This window comes from Salvelinus sp. IW2-2015, linkage group LG18 (genome assembly GCF_002910315.2).
Source record: "Salvelinus sp. IW2-2015 linkage group LG18, ASM291031v2, whole genome shotgun sequence".
Classification (NCBI taxonomy): Eukaryota; Metazoa; Chordata; class Actinopteri; order Salmoniformes; family Salmonidae; genus Salvelinus; species Salvelinus sp. IW2-2015.
In genome coordinates, this window is record NC_036858.1 from 10,351,626 (window position 1) to 10,378,252 (window position 26,627).

The following is a 26,627-nucleotide window of genomic DNA, read 5'->3' on the forward strand; positions in this document are numbered from 1 at the left end:
ATGTACACATACCTAATGAATACACCAGGGCAAGAATGCACAGATATCAGAATAAAGCAGTAATAAATGATAAAGGACTATATGGAAATTTAAGCTGACATGCTGCTGAACAACTGGCCATAATATACACAAATACACAACTTTATACACGCACACCATCCCACATGTCCAGAGATATGAATTCGTCCAGTTGTGCAGGACAGAGATTACATCATACCCCTGCACATCAACTCAGTACTGGTACCCTGAGTATAAAGCAAAGTTATCGTTACTCATTGTGTATTTATTCCTCTTTATTCTTTTTCTATATCTCTTTTTTCTCTCTGCATTGTTGGGAAGGGCCCCTAAGTAAGCATTTCACTGTTAGTCTACACCTGTTGTTTAAGAAGCATATGACAAATAAAAATTACATTTGTTATGCGCTTGCTGCTCTCTCTGTGACTGCTTGAAGGAGACTGAAAAGTGACAGATGGGCAGATGTCTGGCCCGCTAGCAACCGCCCTAACAACTACCCTGTCAACCAATCAGTGACCAGGGCCCTAGGTGTAAAAGGACAGTTTATGACATTATGACCCCTAACCTAGCCTGCTAGGCTCCAGTGCGGGAAGGTTGCCTACTGCAAAGGTTAGAAAGTTAGTYTTTGTGTCTCTGAGAGGACTGTGAGATGGTATGCTAAGAGTCTCCGGCAGGGAATTCATAACAGATAGTCCTAGCACAATTCTTGCTTGAGAAAAAACAAGCTGTTTTTGTTTCTTTTTGACCATTTTAATTGAAAATAATCACAGTAAGGTACTTAATTGTTACCCAGAAATGATTTGATATTGAGATAAAAACTGCTTTGGACCTTAAATATTCAAGAGTATTGCTGCATTCAAGTTCTAGTCAGAACTAGGAACCTCAGAGTTAAAATGAACTTAAGTTATTTGCGTAGAGCTTCCTATTGGTTGATTCTGATATCTCCCAAGTAGTAAACTTGGGATCCGATTTCGGCATAACACATCAGCCCTTGATCACAGTAGGTTGGTGGCACCTTAATTGGGGAGAATGCGCTTGTGGTAATGACTGGAGGAGAGTCAGTGGAATGGTATCAAATACATCAAACACATGGTTTCCAGGTGTTTACCATTCCATTTGCTCCGTTCCGGCCATTATTATGAGCCGTTCTCCCCTCAGCAGCCTCCACTGCCCCAGATAGGCTAGATTTCTTTAAAATACAAGTACACATTTTTCGTTAAGCTTGCATTCAATTGCCCCTCCCTGTTGCACACAACACGTTTCCATCCCCCCTGTCACAAGAGAAGCTATGGCTAATATAGGATGATTTAGTAATTTTTCTGAATTTTACCTCTTGAGATGTGAAAACATGTTTGTTATGAAGTTGAACATGTTCTCTTTATGCCAGAATGTTAAAATTAGGTTAAATAAAGTACACTACCAGAAAGGCACTCTATTCGTGGAATGACCCATCAAATAACCTTGAACAATAATTGTTAGGTGTGTGTATATGGATCACACATAGTACACTGATTAATATCTGTAATTTCAAATTTCATGAAGCAAAAAAGAAAGCTTCACAGCAGTTGATAATAGCATTTTATTTGACATGGTACAATGCCACGGAGTGTTGTGTTATCAATTGTAATCTTATTTAATGGCATTGTATTTATTTACGTAAAGGTTTGTCAGCCGCTCAGTAGCCTACTGTATAGTGCTATCCATCAGCCACCCTGTCTGTACTGTCTGCATCCATGGTCCTTTCTCTCTCTTGGGCATGGAAATTGTCCCTCCAAGCTAAGCCCCTGGCAACTGACAACCCGCTGTTTTGAATAGAAATGCCATTGTTGGGGGGTCCGTGCAATCCAAGATCCTTCGGATGTCCCTACCCCATTGAAGTTAATGTAAAATAGTGAAGGTTAGGGTTAGGTAAAGGTTATGGTTAGGGATGTCCCAAGGATCCCATATAGCACTGGCCATTGTCAGGGGGGACATGCATTTTCACCATCAAATCCATCATTACATAAGCTATGCCAATAAGGTGCAAATTCATATGAAGTGCTTTCTCCCTTGATCAACTTTTAGATAACTTGGCTATTCAAAACAACTCTCCAAAGATTACACTGTGCTGTTGCTGTATGATTGAAAGATTGTAAAATAAACAAGCTGGAGTGTAATTCAATAACTATGAAAGGTGCAAGAGAGTCATGCAGAATAAAGTCTTGTATCATCAAATTATTCTGCTTCACCTATGCCTATCTAACTATTCTGTATTAATTTTGGCAGCAGTTCGCTAACTAATGGTCGATGCCTTAATACAGCTCAATCTGACAGTATTAGTCACTTTGTTTTCAGGTGTCAATAATGTAGAAATACCATGTAAAGCACTTCCACTATGATTATACACCCCCATGTGGTGATCATAAGAACATCATTCAGCATTYTTTTCTAATCTACAACCCTTGCTCTTATACCTGTGTGTAAGTACTAGTACCTAACAACGAATCAATATATTCTTGGATAATAATTCACTAATTGCTTTGAATTTGCATATTAATGGGATTGAGTGAATGCCCTCCCCTAAAATCCAGATGTGTTGGTCAATACTGAGACGTGGTTAAGAAAGAAGGTATTGAACACTGATGTTAACCTTTCTGGTTATAACCTTTTTCGGCAAGACAGATCTTCCAAAGGTGGTGGAGTGGCAATCTTTACCAACAAACACCTTCAGTGCTCAGTTGTCTCCACCAAGTCTGTASCCAAACAATTTGATTCACTGGTTTTAAGCATTCAACTTTCAAATAGCTCATTTGTTGACTGCTGCTGGGTGTTATCGTCCACCATCAGCACCGGCCTGTACTCTACCTGCCCTAAGCTCTCTRCTGGCCCCTTATACTAAGTCTGAATCTGTCCTGCTAGGTGACCTAAACTGGGACATGCTTAAACAACCTGACCAAGTCCTAAAGCAATGGGACTCCCTAAATATTTATCAGATTATTACCAATCRCACAAGGTATGACTCCAAACACCCATAAAAGGATACTCTCCTTGAAGTTATCCTCACAAATAATCCTGATAGGTATCAGGATTATGTGTTCGTAATGGCTGCTCAGTGAAATGACCTGTCCTGATTTGTCATACACGCTTGCTAAAAAACTTTAATGAGCAAGCCTTCCTTCATGACCTGGCCTCTGTAAATTGGTATAGAATCAGTTTCATTCCCTCTGTTGAAGACGCTTGGACCTTCTTTTTTAATATTTTCAGTGGTATTGTTAACAAACATGCCTCCATAAATAAAATGAGAATTAAAAACAGGTTCAGCCCCAGGTTTGACCTTGATCTGGCAGAGTTACTCCACCTCAAGAATTCAATTTGGCGAAAGGCTTGGCACACGCATACTGAGGCTGACTGGCTCTCGTTCAGGCAAATTAGAAATAAGTGCACTCAGGCTATCCGGAAGGCCTTTCATCTTTAAGGTTTCATCGCCAAGCCTATCTCTGACCTTATTAACCTGTCTCTCCTCTCTGGGGAAGTTCCCATTGCTTGGAAAGCAGCCACAGTGTGTCCTTTATTTAAAGGGGGAGATCAAGCTGATCCTAACTGTTATAGGCCAATTTCTATTTTGCTCTGTTTATCAAAAGTGTTGGAAAAACTTGTCAATAATCAACTGACTGGCTTTCTTGATGTCTATAGTATTCTCTCTGGTATGCAATCTGGTTTCCGCTCAGGTTATGGGTGTGTCACTGCAACCTTAAAGGTCCTCAATGATGTCACCATTGCCCTTGATTCTAAGCAATGTTGTGCTGCTATTTTTATTGACTTGGCCAAAGCTTTTGATAGGGTAGACCATTCCATTCTTGTGGGCCGGCTAAGGAGTATTGGTATCTCTGAGGGGTCTTTGGCCTGGTTTGCTAACTACCTCTCTCAAAGAGTGCAGTGTATAAAGTCAGAACATCTGCTGTCTCAGCCATTGCCTGTCACCAAGGGAGTACCCCAAGGTAGGCCCCACGCTCTTCTCAATTTACATCAACAACATAGCTCAGGCAGTAGGAAGCTCTCTCATCCATTTATATGCAGATGATACAGTCTTATACTCAGCTGGCCCCTCCCCGGTTTTTGTGTTAAATGCTCAACAACAAAGCTTTCTTAGTGTCCAACAAGCTTTCTGTACCCATAACCTTGTTCTGAACACCTCCAAAACAAAGGTAATGTGGTTTGGTAAGAAGAATGTACCTCTCCCCACAGGTGTGATTACTAACTCTGAGGGTTTAGAGGTTGAGGTAGTCACCTCATACAAGTACTTGGGAGTTTGGCTAGACAGTACACTGTCCTTCTCTTAGCACATATCAAAGCTGCAGGCTAAAGTTAAATCTAGACTTGGTTTCCTCTATCGTAATCGCTCCTCTTTCACCCCAGCTGCCAAACTAACCCTGATTCAGATGACCATCCTACCCATGCTAGATTACGGAGACATAATTTATAGATCGGCAGGTAAMGGTGCTCTCGAGCGGCTAGATGTTCTTTACCATTCGGCCATCAGATTTGCCACCAATGCTCCTTATAGGACACATCACTGCACTCTATACTCCTCTGTAAACTGGTCATCTCTGTATACCCATCGTAAGACCCACTAGTTGATGCTTATTTATAAAACCCTCTTAGGCCTCACTCCCCCCTATCTGAGATATCTACTGCAGCCCTCATCCTTCACATACAACACCTGTTCTGCCAGTCACATTCTGTTAAAGGTTCCCAAAAGTACACACATCCCTTGGTTGCTCCTCTTTTCAGTTTGCTGCAGCTAGCGACTGGAATGAGCTGCAACAAACACTCAAACGGGACAGTTTTATCTCAATCTCTTCATTCAAAGACTCAATCATGGACACTCTTACTGACGGTTGTGGCTGCTTGTTGTGATGTATTTTTGTCTCTACCTTCTTGCCCTTTGTGCTGTTGTCTGTGCCCAATAATGTTTGTACCATGTTGTGTTGCTGCCATGATGTATTGCTACCATGATGTCCAAAAAGTATCGAACTCTACAGTATCTTACTCTCAYAGAGACTATTCTAACTGAACTCTCAGTGATTCACACTTACAGCCTCTCCCATCCACTGCTCAGCKCTGGGGGTCAAATAACTTAACCAGTGACTACTCTGGTCATTTTCCTCTCCCTTGCTAGTCCTAGCTGCAGTCCAGGCTGCAGTCCCCCATTGTAAATAAACAGGCTGTTATGTCAACCCTGATTGCCGGAGCATTCTGTCTGTGCCTTAGTGATTGCCAGATAGGAGAGTGGATAACAGCCCCAGTGGAATTTTCCTCTGCGGCAGGGAGGGGAGCTGATGGCCTACTTAGCACAACCAAACCACCCCTACTCCAAATGGACAAATGCACCGCTTGGCCACTTAATGAGATCAATCAGCTCCCATCACATTGTTGATGGATGAGGCTGTTCTGAGAACCACTCCAACATTCACCTTTAGAGGGCATTTAATTGTGAATTGCTGAAATGCCAACACCATGTTGTGCTATGCCCTTAACAGAGTGCACAGTTGAAGTGCTACTTGTGAACAATTCAGAAGTGTAATTGGGGAGGTGAACAACAGTGCAGAATCTGCTGTCTGTCAGTGGTCATTGTCATCAGTCTTTTGCTTGTTGTGTTTTGGGGATGGGGGATGCAAAGAAAGAGGGTAATTCCTTTGAAATACAAGTGTTCTTGTAGGAGCATGGCCCATGTGAACAGAAGGTCCATGATTTGACAATACTTCCACCGTTTGAACTACGCAAAGAAAAGAAAAAGTACATGAGACAGACAGAAAGTGTGTGTGTGTGAGAGAGAGAGAGAAACTATGAGAGAGAGAAACTACTGTTTCTGTAGTTACTTTGAGCACACCTGAGACCACAACCAAAACATCATACATTTGCAATAAGCCTGACTGGATAGTTTTCTTGTGCATCTGTTACTTTGCTCACTGCAATGTCTACTATTGCCCAGACAGCACTGGTCTCTTGTGACTCAGATGACTAATGGCTGTTGGTTTTCATGGTCAATTTATCCAAATAAACTTTTGCAGATGACAGCAGCAATGAGCTACCAGAGGAGAAATAAGATAATGGTCTTTTGAAATATGTGAATTGCAAGCTATTGGATTCTTGGAATAGACCAAGGTGGATAATACTGTACACAGCAAATTTGCAGGTGTTAAAATCTTGGTGTTCAGGTAAAAAGTGTTGTGTGTGTTATATCTGAGTGTTGATTCTAGTGAGGTTAACACTAGCGGGATTGAAAATGACACCACATGGTGTTGTTACTCGACTGTGTTGAGTTAATTTCTGCTAACTCTCTGAGTGAAAAAGATGTGGGAGGGGCCTCATTATCATATTTCCCAGCATGCTTTGTTGCATGTAAAAAAAATAGTTTGTGCATGCACATTGATTGAATTGTTCTTGTACTATACAAATAATAATATAACTTTTTTTATCCCCTTTTTCTCCCTAATTTCGTGATATCCAATTGTTAGTAGTTACTGTCTGGTCTCATCGCTGCAACTCCAGTACGGCCTCGGGAGAGAGCCATACGTCCTCCGAAACACAACCCAACCAAGCCGCACTGCTTCTTAACACAGCGCGCATCCAACCCGGAAGCCAGGCGCACCAATGTGTCGGAGGAAACACCATACACCGAGCAACCTGGTCAGCATGCACTATGCCTGGCCCGCCACAGGAGTAACTAGTGCACGATGAGACAAGGATATCCCTGCCAGCCAAACCCTCCCTAACCCGGACGACGCTAGGCCAATTGTGCGCCGCCCCATGTGCCTCCCGGTCGCGACAGAGCCTGGGCTCGAACCCAGAGTTTTTGGTGGCACAGTGCCTTAGACCACTATGCCACCCGGGAGGTCATAATTTACATTTTTCAAAACTTATCCAATCTGTTGGATTTATTGCAGCCGTTACTGAGATGGTTGTTTATATTTATATGGTTTAGGTAGTCTTTTACTAGCAAGTTGTTTTCTATAGCATTAATTCTGAATGCAGGTTACAGGTGTTAAAATGTTCCAACTGTTGAATATTCTCCCTGTAGCTGGACTCCTATAGGAATTACAAATCCCTTCACAAGCCAGCATATTGTTTACCTGGCTACCCAAACTCTTAGCTCTGGGCAAATGCTATGTCACGCCCACGGATGTTAGTTTGTTCTCTGCAATGAGTCTGGATCTGAGTAACTCCCCAACGATTTCTAGAACGCAAAAACATTCTAATTGTTCTGATTGGTCCCAAAAACCGATGTGTTGGGCCAGAGCCAGAACACAACTGGGTAAAGCACCGTTTGGAAAATGCGTCATTGGCTTTGATGGTTAGAAATGAACCAATCGCTGATGACTTTGTTTTGTACAACACCCCTCATTTTGACATCACCACGAACGACTTCAATGATGGCAGTCTCAGACTGAAGTATGTAGCGAACAAAGCGGAATAATTATTTTTGAGCCGTCAGGCATGCATATTGTTACTTTCAGATCTGATGTTGGCCATGAGACCACAATGTTGGGGGAAAACTAGGTCATAACTAAAGGCCTTATGAAATGTATAATACATGGTCATAAATGGTTTGCTTTTAATTCCAAAACATTCACTTAGTGAATGAAGGTTGGTGAAGGTTTCAGGACTGGAAATTATTGACTGCAAAAAKCATGTCTCTGTCACTAACAAACACAGGGATARGTGGGTGTCTCTAACAGTCATTTGCAAGGCATGGTGGGAAATACTCTTAGGGTGTAAATTTGTCAACACTTTGAAAAGTGTTCATTTAACACTATTTTGGTGGGTCACATATACACACTAAGAAACTGTTAAATTTAACACTGTGGGTATTACAATTATTATCTAAAATTTGCTATGTAGAATGATTGATGTTATAAGAGTAGTCTACATTTAAATTCATTTTTGCATAATCTGAAACATACATTATTTTGACAGATTAAGATTGTCTTTATTGTTCGTTTTCTTACAAACCGACAGACAAAAACGACTTATTAAAACGTTGAGACAGTGTGATGTGCTGTTGCTGCGTTTTTGAGCCGTATGACGTTCCTATTCCCGCGACAAGAATCCACACCAATCGAGCACAGAAGTGTGTGATCTCCAGTCATATCAGCGGTTACTGTGGAAGAAAGGAGAGGTGGAGAACACTGGCCACTATCAACGGACATTGGGACTCGCCGTGAACAAGCGCTTTTTGAGGTGCACTGTAACCCTCTTGAGCAATGGCATCAATAGATCGATCAAAGGGAACGTGTGAGTATTGTCTCGCCTTTTTTATTACGATTTATCATCCGTAGATTATATATATCGTACGGTGATGGTGATAGTAGAGTTTCCCATACAGTCTCTTGATGTGTGTGCAAGGAGACAGATGCAGACAAGGTTGAGAATGTAAAAGAAGCAACGCGCTCCGTGTATACAGCCATGTTGTACAGATTGCACAACAAATGACCACGGAAAAGAACGGCACAATAAGTCTTGATTCATTGTCAGTTGCAAGTGAACATACAATAAATTAGCCGTATCTTAAAGGAGACGCGCGCGTGTTTTGACAACATCAGCACCACCTCGAATGGATGGAGTTGTCATCTGATCCTGGCGACAGAAATCGCCCAACTTCAAGCGCCACGTAGGTGAGGGATGCATGCTCATACGATATTTTCAATAGACGATCAAACAATTTTCTCAAGGTAAAATTGTGCACGTTTATTTAATTAGACCACTGAGTTAGTAGCCTAGACGAATTACAATTATATACCAATACATCAATTAAGATAGTGTTTTGTTATTATTGAAAAGCAAGGAATATTTGCACTATGTGGGAAGGAGTTTAGGCATGGGACGCCTGCCTGCCTGTTGACTTTTGGTGTAGATCGYCTTTTGCTCTCCAGTTATGTCAGAAATGTTTGGTTGGCTATAGGACAACCATAGCATGATGACGTGCAACTAATAGACCGTGTGATCTTGGGATGGAATCAGTCTAATGGAAAACCACAGTAGCAACATCTGGACTGAAACCTAAAGGGGAATGTGACATGACACAAGGTTTCATTGGATAGACAATGACGTTTATTCTGAGGTGAGTGAAAGGCAATGCATTTTTTTTTTAAATCTTGGATAGGTCTAAACTCACAACTGTGCATGTAATACCGGCATATACTGTACCATTTACCTAAAGAGGAAGTATCATTTGTCTACTTGTGGGATATTATGTTTGAGTCTTTCTGGTGTCGAGGGAAGCAGGTAGCGTATTGGTTAAGAGTGTTTGGCCAGTAACCGAAAGGGCACTTGTTCGAATCCCTGAGSCGACTAGGTGGAAAAATCTGCCGATGCGCCCTTGAGCAATGCACTTAACCCTAATTGCTCTGGATAAGAGCGTCTGCTAAATGACTGCAATGTAAATTTAGTCATTGAGGAAGCCTGTATAAAATGGCTAGCATGATGACAAATTCAATCACAGTACTGAGGCGCTTTAGGGGGATATGAGGTTGCCTTGAGAGGATAAATTATTATTGTCCAGTGGAGTGGACTGGACAGTCGGCTGCAGTGGCTCTACTGTGGCAATGAAGAGTGAACAGCGCCATGGTGCTGAAATTCATCCGCATCGCTTTGCGGAAATGTAAGGGTTTAAATAGGACTTTTCAGAAGAGCGAGAAGGAGGGATTGTTGAGTTCATCTCGACTGTAGGTCGAGACCCCTTATATTGGGGTTTGGGTTCTCTGACAACCCAGGTCCTTGTGTATTGGTCGTCATGTATACAACCACCACCACTCTAACCTGTTCCCCCTGCAGACCCTTGTGTTGTCGCTTGTGCTCTGTTCAGTGTTCACGCCAGGGCCTAAGCCTGACTTGATTACTTTGCGCTCCATTTGCAGTACTACTGTACTGCTGGGCCCGCTGGGGCCTGTCCATCTGTGTGCAGTTGCTTATTTAAGGGCCTGAATCACTTTGTGTGTTAGCCTACCTGCTAATCACCAGTCACGTAACTACTGTAGCCTCTAACGGGGCTGTTGCTGTGTCTCTCAGCTAACCATGTTGTTTTTCTTTTCTCACCCCTAAATTGGATTGTGGGAGCAGCTRGGCTTGTTTCTGACGTCTTATGTTAAGTGTTGTGTTTGCGCTGTAATTAGCGCAGAACTGTGGAGCTGAGGTACTTGTTAGTAGGTTGTTTGTATGTCTATTTTGAGGCTTTACTGCTTCCTTTAAGGAAAACAAAGCACAGACATGCTGCACAGCAGAAGACCAACAAGGAGTACATAGGGAACCAATGGGAGAAGGATGTACASTATCTCCAAACCACTGACAACCGTGGGGACATGTATTTACCAGTTACATCATCATGTGTGAAAGGGATAAGGCCATTTGCTGGTCCAGACCAATGTTGCCCTATCCGAGGTCCCATAGGACACAAATCTCTCCAGTTTCTGTCTTGTCTGGCGTTTTATGGGTCACCCATAATCAGAGGCCCGACCTATCAAGCAGCCGATTTGCTTCAGTCGATTAATTAAGACTGTTGGCGCTGAATTGTGCTGTCCGACCTTCACTAAGTGGGTTTAGCCTAGGGAACTCACCATCTCCTTACTCTCCACTGGTGACAAATGGGGATTGAGCAGTTTGGCACCATACTGTTGGAATGCTGAATAGAAGAGTGTTTCTCTCTGAAAGGTATCCCGCCGAGGGGGAGTAATGCGTYGAATCTAATTGGTCTGGCAATTGCAGTTTCTCTTCCCTATCATCGGAGTCAACTCTTTCCTTTAGAATTCAAACTTTTTGGGCAATCTGTGAGGGCCGGTGTGGGTGCAGGTTTTTGTTCCAGTCAGGCAGTATCACACCTCATTCTACAAATCTAACAACTAGTTTTCAATCAAGACTTCTTTAGAATTGGAACATCCAATAGCAGGAGTGGGCAGTCTTACCCACATAGGCTTGGTGTAGATGCCGGCTCTTTTGTTCCAGCTTTTCAATCAAAACTTTGATTAGTTGAATCAGAGGCGTCACCTCTTGCCCTTCTTGCCCCTCTCACCTAAACCCATACTGCAGTGAGATCTACCTCTGCAAAGCCTACCACCAGAGAGTATACCTGAGTGATGTGTCTTTAATACAGCCAGTACCTGCAAGACTGCCTAGCCTAGCACACTGGCTTATTGAGGTCATCCATCTCCGTCCATGGTGTCAACACCTGAGACCTGCATTCGTTCCACCTCTGGGCTCTCTGCTTAGCTATGCATGTGTAGTAACTTCATAAGCATGACTGAAGTACCCCTCACTACCAACCAAAAAACAGCCCTAACGTGACTCACGGCATAGCCTGCCCATGTATATAAAACAAATTCCATGTCTCACCCAGTGTCTTTCCAACGATGTGTCACTCATTTCTGCCTAGCCCATTCGACATTGATGCTGCTGGACATTTATGTAAGCCACTCACACTCTGACACATTTAGCTGATGATGAGGGAGGAGAGAGAGCAGGAACCCTGCTACATGATGGAATATTCATGGCCTGCTTTTAAGGGTTGCGAGGGGTGATTGAAGGAGAGACGGAGAGAGGGAGAGAGACGGAGAGAGGGAGAGAGACGAAGAGAGACGGAGAGAGACAGAGACAGAGAGACAGACAGAGAGACAGAGAGACAGAGAGACAGAGCACAGAGAACAAGAGACAGAGAGACAGAAGACGAAGAGACGGAGAGAGACAGCAGAGAGACCAGAGAACGAGAGAAGACAGAGAGAGAGAGAACAGAGACAGAAGAGAGAACAGAGAGACAAGAACAGAGAGAGAAGAGAGAACAGAGAGACGAGAGAGACAGAGAGACGAGAGAGACAGAGAAGAAGACAGAGAGACAGAGAGACAAGAGAAGGACAGAGATACAGAGGGAGACAGAGAAGAACAGAGAACAGAGAGACAGAGAGACGGAGAGAGACGGAGAGAGACAGAGACAGAGAGAGAGACGGAGAGAGACGGAGACAGAGAGAGACAGAGAGACAGAGATACAGAGAGACAGAGAGACAGAGAGACAGAGAGACAGAGAGAACCTGAAGTTGTGCACTGATCTCTTCTCCTTCCTTCAAAAGTAGCCTACTGTATAACAACACACCTGGTAAATCTATTAAGTAGCTTGGATACTTTCTACGGCCCATTTCTTCTCTCTCCCTTTGTGATTCTGACTTGAACCCGAGGTGACCCAGCATAAACGTCTCTCCCTTTGTGATTCTGACTTGAACCCGAGGTGACCCAGCATAAACGTCTCTTCCTTTGATCTAATCCAGGTCGGGGGAGTTTTCCGGCTATTGTCTAAGTCAGAAAAGTGCAGCGTTAATTTGTAGGATGCAAACAGGTTTCGACCATCAAATGGCACATCACTTCGGTTGAGTTGTGAGGGAAGGAGGGGCATTCTCTCTCATGTTCAGTCTGATGAATATTGGGGAAACAATCACCATGTTAGCCCAGGGTCGTTACTAGTGTCATTGCTAGCTCCTCCCCAGAGCTTTATCAACTACCAGAGACAGTGGAAGCTCTGCTTCTCTTACTGACTGTCAATCATTKATTCCAAACATCAAAATCATCCATTCAAACAGACAAGCAGCAGAATCCAATTAACCATAATAGATCCTTAGGCGTGGCTACTGAGGGGAAATTGAAATGCATGGTGCTTTTTGAAGTATGACGGATAATACTGTTTGTTTGATGACTAGCCCACACAAGTGTTGCCGGGTGCTTGACTTAATATGAGCACAATAGCAGCCACCGTAGAGCCGACTGTTGTTTGCCAAAAGCACAATAATGTGCAACCAGCTAGCACATACAGTTTGCGCTACTGTGCTTTTCACTGCAACACATACACCGAGTGGACAAAACATTAGGAACACCTGCTCTTCACATGACACGGACTGACTAGGTGAATCCAGGTGAAAGCTATGATCCCTTATTGAGGTCGCTTGTTAAATCCACTTCAATCACTGTCGATGGAGGGGAGGAGACAGTTTAACGAAGGATTTTTAAGCCTTGAGACAATTGAGACGTGGATTGTGTATGTGTGCCATTCAGAGGGTGAATGGGCAAGACYAAACATGTAAGTGTCTTTTGAACGGGATATGGTAGTAGGTGCCAGGGACACCAGTTTGTTCCAAGAAGTGCAACGCTGCTGGGRTTTTCYCGCTCAACAGTTTCCCGTGTGTATCGAGAATGGTCCACCACCCAAAGGACATCCAGCCAACTTGACACAACCGTGGGAAGCATTGGAGTCAACATGGGCCAGCATCCCTGTGGAACACTTTCGACACCTTATAGAGTCCATGTCCTAACAAATTGAMGCTTTTCTGAGGGCAAAAGGGGGGTGCAACTCAATATTGGGAAGGAGTTCCTAATGTTTGGTATAGTCAGTGMAGACGTTAGCCAGAGATCTCCCGTATCTAATGCAAAGCTTTCCCAATTCTTCGCTTGATATGAGCACAACAAATATCTGTCATGTCCAGCCAATTTGCTTCCCCAAGAGCATTCTGTCCATTTAGGATCATCATTATCACCTTCTATGCCTCGAGACTTGGTGCTACAATGTTTCCAAATGAGAGGTCAAACTTAAAGCAGTGACCAGATTAAGGAAGTTTAAGTACAGTTTTGTTCTCTGACCTCTGGCAGGTTACAAGAGCCATAAACTGTATATTGCAACACATACCTGCCTCTCTAATGTTCCTCCATTCTCTCTTTCTTTCTCTCTCTCTCTCTCTCCCTCTTCTATGTCCATTCCCCTTCTCTCTTTCTTTTCAGTCTGGCCCTCTCTCTCTATGCCCCGTTCCCTCTCCCCCTTTTATTCCTCTCCCTTTCTCTATATCCCGGCTTCTGTTTTTCGCCTCTCTTTTCTCTCCCTCCCTCCTTCCCTCTCTCTTTCGTCTTGTCTCGGTTACATAACATATCATAGTCTGTGCGGAGACAGAGGCGGTGACCCCGCTTGACAATATTTTGACAGCCAGACAAAAGGTAGGGCTTGGCACTGGCAGCTGCCCTGTGTCCGAGKTCCTCCATCAGAGCGTTTGCTTCAGATGAGTCTCTGCTATGACTTATTCATTCTGGAAGGAAGGGGCCTCACCTTTCCATCCCTATTTGTTTGCTCCTCTCAATAAGAAGCAACTCTACTGCTTGTCCAAGCTGTTTCGATAACTCTGCACACAGACTACTTCCCTATCGGCTCCACTCCACTTGGTGCTTACTAGTTAGTCAGACAGTGTTAGTGTGGGTTTGTGTCAATGTGACATATTGTTGCCTTGACGTTGCTGAGGCGTTGTGTGAGCGTTGTGAAGGTACATGGTCTCTGTTCTGTTCTTTCAGTGTAGAGAACACCTGGTTCAATTGGTGACTGACTGGGAGAGAGTGATGCAACTGAATTGAAATGGGACCTCTCTCTCTCGCTCTCTCTCTCTCTCTCTCTCTCTCGCTCTCTCTCTCTCTCTCTCTCTGAGCCCACTCAAGGCACTAAGCCCGACCATGGAGGCGTAATGTAATATAATCTGTAAAAAGAGAGCAAGGGGGAGAGAGAGAGAGCAGAGGAGTGTGTGTAATAGAGGTAGGGGGGATTTGATAGAGAGCAGGCTGTGTGTGTGTGTGTGTGTGTGTGTGTGTGTGTGTGTGTGTGTGTGTGTGTGTATGTGCTGTATGAGAGCGAGAGAGAGAAGGAAAGAGTGTGTGGGAGAGAAAAAGAGACAGAGTGAGAGAGAGTGTGTGTTGTGTGAGAGAGTTTGCTTTAGGCCCTTATTCACCCTGGGGATTTACAGGGTTCTTTTTGTATCTCGGAAAACCAGGTTACCCACTTGCCTGTCACTTGGTGCTGCGCTGGACTGCCTTAATTCCCCCAGGTGGCACTAAAAATAATCACTAATGCTCTGAGAATGCCCCGACTGCTTCGTTTGGCTGGAAAACCCTCTTTCCTTCTACCGACGTCTTCAACGTTAGCAGCGCCATGACAGCTATTGTMAACAGTCCTAATACTGCTGCAACCGAAGCATCACAGCCCTGCACATGAAATAAACCACGAGAAAGTCAATTGACTCAGAGGCACCGGAAAGTATTTCATCTGTGAGAAAATCGTTTGTGGCCGTAACAGAGCTCACGCGGCCAATAGATTTCCTATAAATATCTTCCAAAAAAGGCCAGCTGAGGAAACAGTGATGTGCTAGCTGCTAAGATGCATTGTTGGTATCTGGAGAGAACAGAGATTGAGAGGAAGCTGAGACTTGTCTTTGAACTCCATTTGTTGCAGTCTTTTGTCGAGCGGAGGGGAGTCTAAACTGGGCCTCTCTCTCTTTGTGCCTCCTAGCTGAGTCAGTGTTTGATGCTCCTAACAACTGACACGGACAGTTTTGTTGTTTTGCTGACATTGGTTGAGAGTAAGTGAAAAAYATATATATCTGGATTGGTTTGGAAGGGTTCTTTCCTGCAGTGCAGTATGGTCACTGCCCATGGTCTTGAATCTATGTGACTGTGTTCACYTGTGATTATTAGGTTTCAGTTACCCCTAAATTACTTGTTCAGGACCTACTTTATACTTTCACTATTAAAGGGACAATCTSCGATTGTTACTTACATTTTTGGACTTTTAAGTTAATGATATAGCTATGGTTCTTGAAGAATATAACTTACACTATAAATTAGAGGTCGACCGATTAATCYGAATGGCCGATTAATTAGAGCCGATTTCAAGTTTTCATAACAATCGGAAATCYGTATTCTTGGACACCGWTTTWTTTTTTTACACCTTTATTTAACTAGGCAAGTCAGTTAAGAACACATTCTTATTTTCAATGACGGCCTAGGAATGTTCAGGGGCAGAACGACAGATTTTTACCTTGTCAGCTCGGGGATTCGTTTTTGCAACCTTCCGGTTACTAGTCCAACGCTCTAACCACCTGCCTTACATTGCACTCCACGAGGAGCCTGCATGGCAMGCTGACTACCTGTTATGCGAGGGCAGCAAGAAGCCAAGGTAAGTTGCTAGCTAGCATTAAACTTATCTTATAAAAAACAATCAATCTTAACATAATCACTAGTTAACTACACATGGTTGATGATAATACTAGTTTATCTAGCGTGTCCCGCGTTGCATATAATCGATGCGGTGCCTGTTAATTTCTTATCGAATACACCCTCGCCAACGGTATGATTAAGCACTGTCGTTCCACAAAACCTAACCATCAATCAATGCCTTTCTTTAAAATCAAAACGACAAGTATAATATATATATATATTTTTCTTAGTAATTACTATTGTCTCATCGCTACAACTCCCGTACGGGCTCGGGAGACAAAGGTCAAAAGCCATGCGTCCTCCAAAACAACACAACAAAGCCGCACTGCTTCTTAACACAGCGCGCCTCCAACCCGAAGCCAGCCGCACCAATGTGTCGGAGGAAACACCGTGCACCGGCTCCCTTGGTTAGCGCGCACTGCGCCCGGCCCGCCACAGGAGTCGCTGGTGCGCGATGAGACAAGGATATCCCTACCGGCCAAACCCTCACGACCCTAGGCCATTGTGCTCGCAATGTCCGGCCGCTGCGACAGAGCTGGCGCAACCCGAGTCTCTGGTGGCGCAGCTACTCTGCATGCAGTGCCCTAGACCACTGGCGCACCCGGGCGGAGGCTTATAATTTTAAGCCTGCATATTTATGTCATATTTATAACATTCTCTAACATATCTAAGTAGAAATTGTGTCACTTCTCCTTGCGTCCGTGCAAAGCAGTCAGGGTATACTCAGCAGTTTGAGCCGCCTGGCCTTTGTGAACTGTGTAATCAATTATTCCTAAACAAAGCCGTATATTAATTTTACATTGTACATAATTAGTGACATAATTGAAGTGTCAATGTAAACAATATTAACTTAGGATCACCAGTTAGATAAATACGAAACGGTTCCGATTTCACTAAAAAGAATACAACGTTTGTTTTTCGAAAATTCGACCATATCAATGACAAAGGCTCATTCTGTGTTTATATGTTATAATTAAGTCTATGATGATATTTGATATTTGTCATGGTCTGACTGACACTGGTAGGCAGCAGCAGCAGGCTCGTAAGCACTATTGAAACAGCACTTTTTGTCGTTTGCCAGCAGCTGCTTCGCAATGCTTCAAGCATTGAGCTGTTTGCTGCTTCAAGCCTATCAACTCCCGAGATTAGGCTGGTGTAATCCGAATGTGGAAATGCTAGCTAGTTACGGGGTGCGTGCTCAATATCTGTTTTGATGGGACGTCACTTATGCTCTGCGACTGTGGAGTAGTTGTTCCCCTGCTCTGCAAATGGGCCGCGGCTTTTGTGGAGCGAGTGTACGATGCTCGAGGGTGACTGTTGTCGATGTGTCCTGTTCGAGCCCAGGTAGGGGCGAGGAGAGGGACGAAAGCTATACTGTTACACTGGCAATACTAAAGTGCCTATAAGAACATCCAATAGTCAAAGGTATATGAAATACAAATGGTATAATAGTGTCACGATCGCTGATTTCGTGAAATGACCGGACCAAGTGCAGCGTGGTGGATGTACATTTTGCTTATTTTTAAATGTCCCCCAACAAAACAAGAAACAACAAAACGAACGTGAAGCTTACTAGGGCTATACAGGCCACTAACAAAGTGTAAAAAACAGGCTGCCTAAGTATATTCCCAATCAGAGACAACGATAGACAGCTGTCCCTGATTGAGAACCATATCCGCCAAAACATAGAAACAGAAAACATAGAAATAAAGAAACTAGAATGCCCACCCTAGTCACACCCTGGCCTAACCCAAAATAGAGAAAGACCTCTCTATTGCCGCGTGACAAATAGAAGAGAAATAGTCCTATAATTACTATAATAACTACACCTAAAACTTCTTATGGGAATATTGAAGACTCATGTAAAAAGGAACCACCAGCTGTCATATGTTCTCATGTTCTGAGCAAGGAACTTAAACGTTAGCTTTTTTACATGGCACATATTGCACTTTTACTTTCTTCTCCAACACTTTGTTTTTGCATTATTTAAACCAAATTGAACATGTTTCATAATTTATTTGAGGCTAAATTGATTTTATTGATGTATTATATTAAGGTAAAAGAAAAGTGTTAATTCAGTATTGTTGTAATTGTCATTATTACAAAAAAAAATAAAAAATGGACAGATTAATTGGTATCGGATTTTTTTTGGTCCCCCAATAATCGGTATCGGCGTTGGAAAATCATAATCAGTCGACCTCTACTATAAATACAAAAGTATGTGGACACCCCTTCAAATTTGTGGATTTGGCTATTTCAGCCACACCCGTTGCTGACAGGTGTATAAAATTGAGCACACAGCCATGCGATCTCCATAGACAAACAGTGGCAGTAGAATGGCCTTATTGGATACTGACCAAGACTCCCTGTGAGTTTTAGAATTTATTTGAAGATTCTTCTATTGATTTTCAAATCAATCCACGATTATGCACCCCAACACATATCAGACATGCTTTTAAGTTATGTATCCAGTACGTCCTCTGGAACTGGCCTTTTAACTATCCCAAAGCCTAGGACTAAGTGGCATGGAGAGGCTTTCCCTTAGGGTGCTTTTTACTTTGAATTYTTATTATTTAAAACATTTTTATCCTCTTATGTTTGTTGTGTAGTAAGTCTTTTAGTTATTTGACTTTGTTAGTTTTTTACTGTGAAGTGCTTTGTTGCATTCATGTCTGAAATGTGCTGTATATACTGAACAAAAATATAAACGCAACATGTAAAGTGTTGGTCCCATGTTTCATGAGCTGAAATAAAAGATCCCAGAAATGTTCCATTCGCACAAAAAGCGAGACCCAGATGCAGACACGAGGCAGATGGTTGGAGTCTTACAATGTTTATTAATCCAAAGGGGTAGGCAAGAGAATGGTCGTGGACAGGCAAAAAGGTCAAAACCAGATCAGAGTCCAATAGGTACTGAAGGGCAGGCAGAATCAAGGTCAGAGCAGGCAGGATGATCAGGCAGGCAGGAAAGTAGTCCAGAGTCAGGCAGGGGTCAGGCAGGGGTCAGAACCGGGAGGACTATAAAAAGAGAAKGAAAAGGAGTACGGGAAAAACACACTGGTTGACTTGACAAAACATACAAGACGAAGTGGCACAGAGAGACAGGAAACACAGGGATAAATACAGTGGGGAAAATAAGCGACACCTGGAGGGGGTAGAGACAATCACCCCCTCCTGGTGGCCCTAATAGATTAGGGCCTAGTGAATTCATTTCAATTGACTGATTTTCTTATGGGAACTGTAACTCACAAAATCTTTGAAAAGTTGAAAAGTGCTGCATGTTGCTTTTAGTTCAGTATAAATAAAGCTTGATTTGATTTGGTGAGTAATGAACTTCAATTAACAACAAGTYTGCTATTTGYAGCGAGGGGTATATAGGCCTGTACAAAGTGTGTGGAGAGTACTGAACTGGAACATGTGCAATCATTGCTCCTTAACAAGCCTGTGTTTGTTTCCGAGTCTGTGGGTAATAATTGGCTGTCATGCACAGCTCACCGTTCTGTCACTCTAAATAGAAGGTGCCGCCTATTTGTTTAGCCTGCATCCATTCATCTCCCCTGCCCTATCTCTCTCATGTCCTTTCTCATATCGCTCTTTCATATTTCGCCCTACTACTCTCCTCTCTCTTCCTATCGTGCTTCCTGTAGTCACCTCTTCTCTTTCTCTCTCTCTCTCTCCTTCTCTCTTCTCTCTCCTCTCTCTCTCTCTCTCTCTTTCTCCTTTTCGTTTCATGGGGTTTTAATCTCTAAGTGTCTGTTCTCGCTATCTTTCGATCTCTCTCTCTCTTCTCTCTCTCTCTCTCTCTCTCTCTCTCCTTCTCTCTCTCTCTCTCTCTCTCTCTCTCTCTCTCTCTCTCTCTCTCTCTCTCTCTCCTCTCTTCTTGTGTCTGTCTCTCTATCTATCGACCTCCTTCATTACTCTGACCTTTTCTGTATGTGTTGTTTCTGTCCCTCCAGTTCTTCAGTTTCTTTTCCCTCTCTGAGTGTTGCGTGTTCTGTGATCCGTTAGGTCCTTCCATCCCAGTCTCTCTCTCTCAGGTGGCAGCTGCACATCTCTGTCGTTAGCAGAGACAAGTGACGTCTGTTAGTACGTGCCTTCCACTCACTGTCTGCTGAGGACTTCTGTGTGTGTGTGTGTGTGTGTGACTGTGTGTTAGTGATGGGCGGGTTGACTCATAACCCGCGGTTATATCCGTGGGGTGGGCGGGTTTAGGTTCATAAAATATTGTTTGGATGAAGGGCGGGTGGATGCGTGGCAGATTGAACAAAGAGAAAATAATGCATGTATACATCTTGTGTTATTTAGATCTATAGGAAACATTGAGGTTTTTCTTTCATATTTTTTTATCTGACGTTAGTGCGTAAGCCTAAGCTTTAGGGCTTAACTGTACGCAGGCCAAATACACTCCAATTGCCGAATGCATTTAGGATCTTGGGAAGAAAAAGTTCACGTTGATCCACTGAGGTTAATTCAATAAGAGAAAAGCTGCAAAATGGAGAGTTGAAAATAAAAAGGGAGGGCTTCAGAACAGTAGCCTCATGTTTGGAAATATGTTTTTGATGATTGTGAGGTACTATACAAATTCAACAAACTTCAAATATGGCAGGTAAAGGGAACTGTACMGGTCAAATGGGTAAAATGGAATAGTAACTGAAATCTGGGCACTGACTGTTGGTCTAACTTCTCACATACCCTTATATAATATTAACTCATGCAGAATTAAGCAGTTTGTGAAGTAAAATGATACACTAAATGTACATTTTGACTCTAGAACAGGAGTGGAGATATATGATTTATTTATTTCAGCAACTTGAGAGAATGAATGCATGGGTAGGGACCGTCTGCAAAGGTGCTATCTTTATCAGCACCATTAAAGCTAATAGTATTTCAACCACATAAAACATGCATCCAAGCCAAACTGAAATCTTATCTGAAACATATTGGGTCATTTTCATAGCTTTCAATTCCCTTAAAACGGGACAAACTGATGTAATTTGGAAATTTTGCACTGAAAATATTTCCTGTTTTTGATTAATTATTGCATTTTCTCCCCGGTCCCTTAACATCTTAACATCTTAACAGCCACGCGAGAGAAGCAGAGATGAAAGCAAGAACTTTACCAATGTCAACTAGATTAAAGCATTCATAATGATGAATGACATATTTTCTGGTAAGCAAGGGTTTATTTAGTATTCTAGGGCAACAAGTAATGACAGAAGGTAAGCTGCATGTATCTAATTATAGGCAAGTTGACTAACAAATAGCCTACAGCGCATTTGTGGGTTAGGGTCAGGTACGGGCCTCAGATTTTCACTTCATCACATATAGTCAGGCGGTTGCGGATGAACAAACAGCTGACCCGCGCATCACCACTGTGTGCGTCTCTGTGCTCGTGTGTGTGCGCGCGCGTGCACGTCTTCATAGCGCCAACCCTCCGCTGTGTACAAGTGACATTCAGCTTAACTCTCTCCCTGAGCGCCATTCTTTTTACTCCAACTAGAATGGAGAGACAGTACTCCTCTTTTCCCAGTCACCTTCTTACAGCCCTTTCTCTAGTTTTGCTGTGTTTCCATCATCTCTTCACCCACTCTCCTCCCCCTTCCCCCAGTCTGTGAGGAGATGAGCAGAGCGTCACAGGGATGGTGGTGGGGTGAGAAGAAGGGGGGCCTCTGTCCTCTGCCAAGGACACCCCAGGCTTTTCATTAGAGTAATGGACTAATGCCTTGAGAGAGAGGAACACGTGTGCACACACTCTGAGACACACACAACTTGGCTGTGTTTACATAGGCAGCCCAATTCTGATCTTTTGCCCAATTTATTGGCAAAAGATCAGACCTAATTGGGCAAAAGATCAATAAAATGGCAAAAAATCTGAATCGGGCTGCGTAAGCTGTGTAAACGCAGCTGTGTTTCTCTATCAAACCTACACAGACGCTGACATAGACACACACACACACACACACACACACACACACACACACACACACACAACACACACACACACACACACACACACACACCACACACACCACACCACACACACACACACACACACACAGAGAGAGTGAGAGAGGGCAATATTGCTTACGTTCATCAAATATTCCTCCTGATCCAACCCACTGCTTTCACACTACATCTTTTTCCAGCTGCTGTCCAGGCTGAGAGGAGAGTAAGACATGTGCTTTTATTCATTAATCTGTAATGTCATAGCTATGAATGTCATAGCAGTGAATGCCATAGCACTGAAAGTCAATTAAATCACACATATCGTTATTGATTGACTAATCAAACACGGTCTTATTTATCAATCGCGCAGCAATATCCCTCGAGGAGTTTGCAATGGATTTCACATGACTGGGCAGGGCGCAGCCATCAGTGGGACTGGGAGGGCATAGGCCCACCAACTTGCGAGACTGGCCCACCCACTGGGGAGCAAGGGCCCAGCCAATCAAAATGAGTTTTTTCCCCACATAAGGGCCTTATTCCAGACAATCCTGCAAGTGAAGAAGCCGGATGTGGAGGTCCTGTGTGTGTGTGTATGTGTGTGTATGTGTGTGTGTGTGTGTGTGTGTGTGTGTGTGTGTGTGTGTGTGTGTGTGTGTGTGTGTGTGTGTGTGTGTGTGTGTGTGTGGTGTGTGTGTGTGTGTGTGTGTGTTGTGTGTGTGTGTGTGTGTGTGTTTACGCAGCAGACCCTGAAGACTGCACAGCACTACTTCACTTCTACATCACACACTCTTCTTCTCTGTGTGATTCTGGTCCTCTCTATCTCATCCTTCCATCTTATCTTTTTCAGTGACGTGTGGTGAGGTCGGTGGCAGGGTAAGCACTGGCTATTATCAAAGCCAAATRTACTCAAAAATAAACCTTGATGAATRCCAAGTTCACCATACAACAGATAGCTCCAACAACCASAGTGACATAGGCTATTAACCAAAATGTACAAACAATTTTAACCAAATGTAAATACCAACGTAGCCAAGATACACAAGCGATCGCCTACGATGGCATCATATTTAAATTTCATCCAACCAAAATGTCACACTGATCAACTCAGGTCKCCCAGAGACCGATGCAGCATCCACAGTTACAACTGAAAGGCACTAAAAGACCAATATATGGACACATTTAATCGGGAGAATTTGCAACACAAAATCCATAGCCTTTCACAATGGATTTACAATTCTTCCAATGATCATGGCTATTCTGTGCCACTAGTGTAAAGTGAAGTAGCTAGTTACCTAGCTGGATAGCTAATCAGATGTGTGGCTTTCAGATCACAGACATCAGAAATGTAACACAACTTCAAGGATACATATAGTTATAGCTCGTTACAACTAAATAGCTAGGCGACAAACCAATGAATGGCGCAGTCAGCTAGCTAACAAGCTAGCTACACTAGCTAGCTAGTAGCTGCTCTTAGCAACGCGGGTGTATTTACAGCTTTCCTTTATTAGATTATCACAGGGTAACCACTGCCTTCCCTGACTTCACGTCACTGATCTTTTCCAAGTAGCAATTGTTCACTCCAGTATTTATGCCTTCTGTGCATGTGGGCAGTGCTCGGTGGCCTTGATGTTGCTCCGTAACGGCTGAGCAGCGGAAATTATGGGGAGGGAGTGTTTCACTGTGATCCTTCCTGGGTAAAGCCTCTGACTCACTACTGTGTGTGTGTGTGTGTGTGTGGGGGGGGGGGGGTACACTCATGTGTGTGCGTGTGTGTATGCACCTGCATGTTTGTGTGTTTGCCCAAGTGGTGGTGATTGGATGAAGAAAGACATTAAAAAAACAGACCAAAATCTCATTGTTTTCTCTTTTCACTTGGAGACTGCTGCAGACTTTGAGCTAGCCTTGAGAAGGAGGGACTGCAGTGCTAATAATGAGGAGATGAATGTATTTTGTGGGAAAGTTGTCATTGAAACTTGGTGCTGAGAGTAATTCCCCCTCCTTGGGGGGGTGTGATGAACTTTTCTGCTGGAGCTGCGGGTCCCCGCTCAGTACGACAGGGGGGATGACTGAGATGGAGGGAGGAAACGAGGGGAGGAAAGGCGATGCAGAGCCAGGCTCCCACAGGTTCGGGAGAAAGAGGAGGATAGGGAGAGAAAGATAATGAGAGAGAGAGAGGGAAGAAGAGAGAGGAAAGAGAGACAGAAAGAGAAGAGGCGAGAGAGAGAGAGAGAAAGAGAGAGAGCTCATTGTCCACCCCCTGCTCCCTCTATCAATCTAATGGGTGACAACCGCCTCTACATCCTCACACAAACCCCCTACACACACACAGCTCGAGGCTGCATTTTGCCAGGCTGCCTACGCTGATGCGGAGGTATGAATCATGGCATGGAATGGAATGGCACAGCATGACGCGGTGGCTGTGCATTGTTAACACAGTACAGTTTGGTACAGTTATAGTACTGACATCCTGTATGGGACAACACAGCTGATGTCAGACTGTAGATACATGGGGACATGGTGTAGGTCAAGCAGCTATACACCTGACTTCTAATCGGACAAAACAGTACAGAGGAAAAAAACTGGTAAAAACGGTGTGCAGGTGAGGTTGGTGGAGTGCTGCAGATGGAGTGTAACCAAAACCAAAACAGGTTTTTAGAAATGTTTGCAAATGTATTAAAAACAAAAAACAGAAGTACCTTATTTACATACTSTAAGTATTCAGATCCTTTGCGATGAGACTCGAAATTGAGCTCAGGTGCATCCTGTTTCCATTGAACATCCTTGAGATGTTTCTACAACTTGATTGTAGTCCACCTGTGGTAAATTCATTTGATTGGACATGATTTGAAAAGGCACACATCTGTCTATATAAAGGTCCCACAGTTGACAGTGCATGTCAGAGCAAAAACCAATCCATMAGGTCGAAGGAATTGTCTGTAGAGCTCCGAGACAGGATTGTGTTGAGGCACAGATCTGAGGAAGGGTACCTCATTCTTAAATGGAAGAAGTTTGCAACCACCAAGATTCTTCCCAGAGTTGGCCACCCGGCCAAACTGAGCAATCGGGGGAGAAGGGCCTTGGTCAAGGAGGTGACCGAGAACCCGATGGTCACTCGGACAGAGCTCCAGAGTTCCTCTGTGGAGATGGGAGAACCTTCCAGAAGGACAACAATCTCTGCAGCACTCCACCAATCAGGTCTTTATGGTAGAGTGGCCAGACGGAAGCCACTCCTCAGTAAAAGGCACATGACAGCCCGCTTGGAGTTTGCCAAAAGCACCTAAAGGACTCTCGGACCATAAGAAACAAGATTCTCTGGTCTGATGAAACCAAGATTGAACTCTTTGGCCTGAATGCCAAGCGTCACGACTGGAGGAAACCGGGCACCATCCCTACGGTGAAGCATTGTGGTGGCAGCATCATGCTGTGTTTATGTTTCTCATCGCAGGGACTGGGAGACTAGTCAGGATCGAGGGAAAGGTGAACTTAGCAAAGTACAGAGAGATCCTTGATGAAAACCTGCTCCAGGGTGGTCTGAACCTCAGACTGGGGTGAATACAGGTGTGCCAAATACAGGTGTAGCATCATACCCAAGAAAACGTGAGGCTGTAATTGCTGCCAATGGTGCTTCAAAACAGTAAAGGGTCTGAATACTTATGTAAATGTGATATTTATTTTTTATGTTTTATTATTAATTTGCAAACATTTCTAAAAAACAGTATTTGCTTTGTCGTTATGGGGTATTGTGTGTAGATTGATGAGGGGAAAAAACTATTTTAGAATACATTTTATAATAAGGCTGTAGTGTAATAAAAGGTGGAAAGAGTCAAGGGGTCTGAATACTTTCCGAATGCACTGTATATGAAAACCACACAACAAATATAAGTACACAAAAAAAGTTTGTTCAATCAGTTAAACAAAGCATATTAATTATAATTGTACATGATATACTCAAAAACGAGAAACTATGTTTGATTATGTGTGCATGTGTGAGAGTTAGACTACATGGAGGGGATTATTGGAACATTTGGTCCATCAGGCTGACAATGTGAAGATAAGAATTCTATAGTATGCTACCTCTGTATCTGATAGAGAATTGACTGCGAGGTGCGGCAGTGGGGAGGGTGAAGGTTATCGAAACGTCTTGTGTTATATAGATGGATTTCAGAATTAACCTGGGAGAATCCATTGAAGGGTTTAGCTTGACCTCAACAGCAGATATAGTGGCACGTGACCACTTTTGAGGTCTGAAAATGTCAAACATGACACCAGCTAACCCAGAACGTAAAGATGTCGTAAAGATGTCATGCATGTCTGTCAGGACATATGGGCGCCGTTGTATGCCTGCTTTTTCCATCTCTGCCTGGCATACACACAAAGTCACACACTCACACATGSGAGCAAACATATGCATGCACATACACACGCAAGTGTGTATACGCACACATGTACACACACACTCCTCACTGGGGTGTTAATAGGTTCTCAGTGTGTGTGCTAGTACAGAGCTGGCCATGTCTCTCTAAAAGGAGACTCCGGCCGGGGGAGCAGGTGCAGCTGAGGGAGACTGGGTATTACGTGGGCATTAGGCGGGCACATGGTGGCGGGCATGGGGGGCAGAGTGGCACCCCCCT

At 43.6% G+C, this 26,627-nt stretch overlaps 1 protein-coding gene across 1 annotated transcript in view; it reads left to right on the top strand.

Moving 5' to 3' along the window:
- The first annotated feature begins 8,143 nt into the window (after positions 1 to 8,143).
- Positions 8,144 to 26,627, top strand: part of LOC111977501 (TANK-binding kinase 1-binding protein 1) — a 92,673-nt gene continuing 74,189 nt past the window's right edge. Inside the window, exon 1 of the mRNA XM_024006937.2 lies at positions 8,144 to 8,289. The gene's annotated coding sequence lies outside the window, so the exon portion shown is untranslated. The remainder of the gene's footprint in view (positions 8,290 to 26,627) is intronic.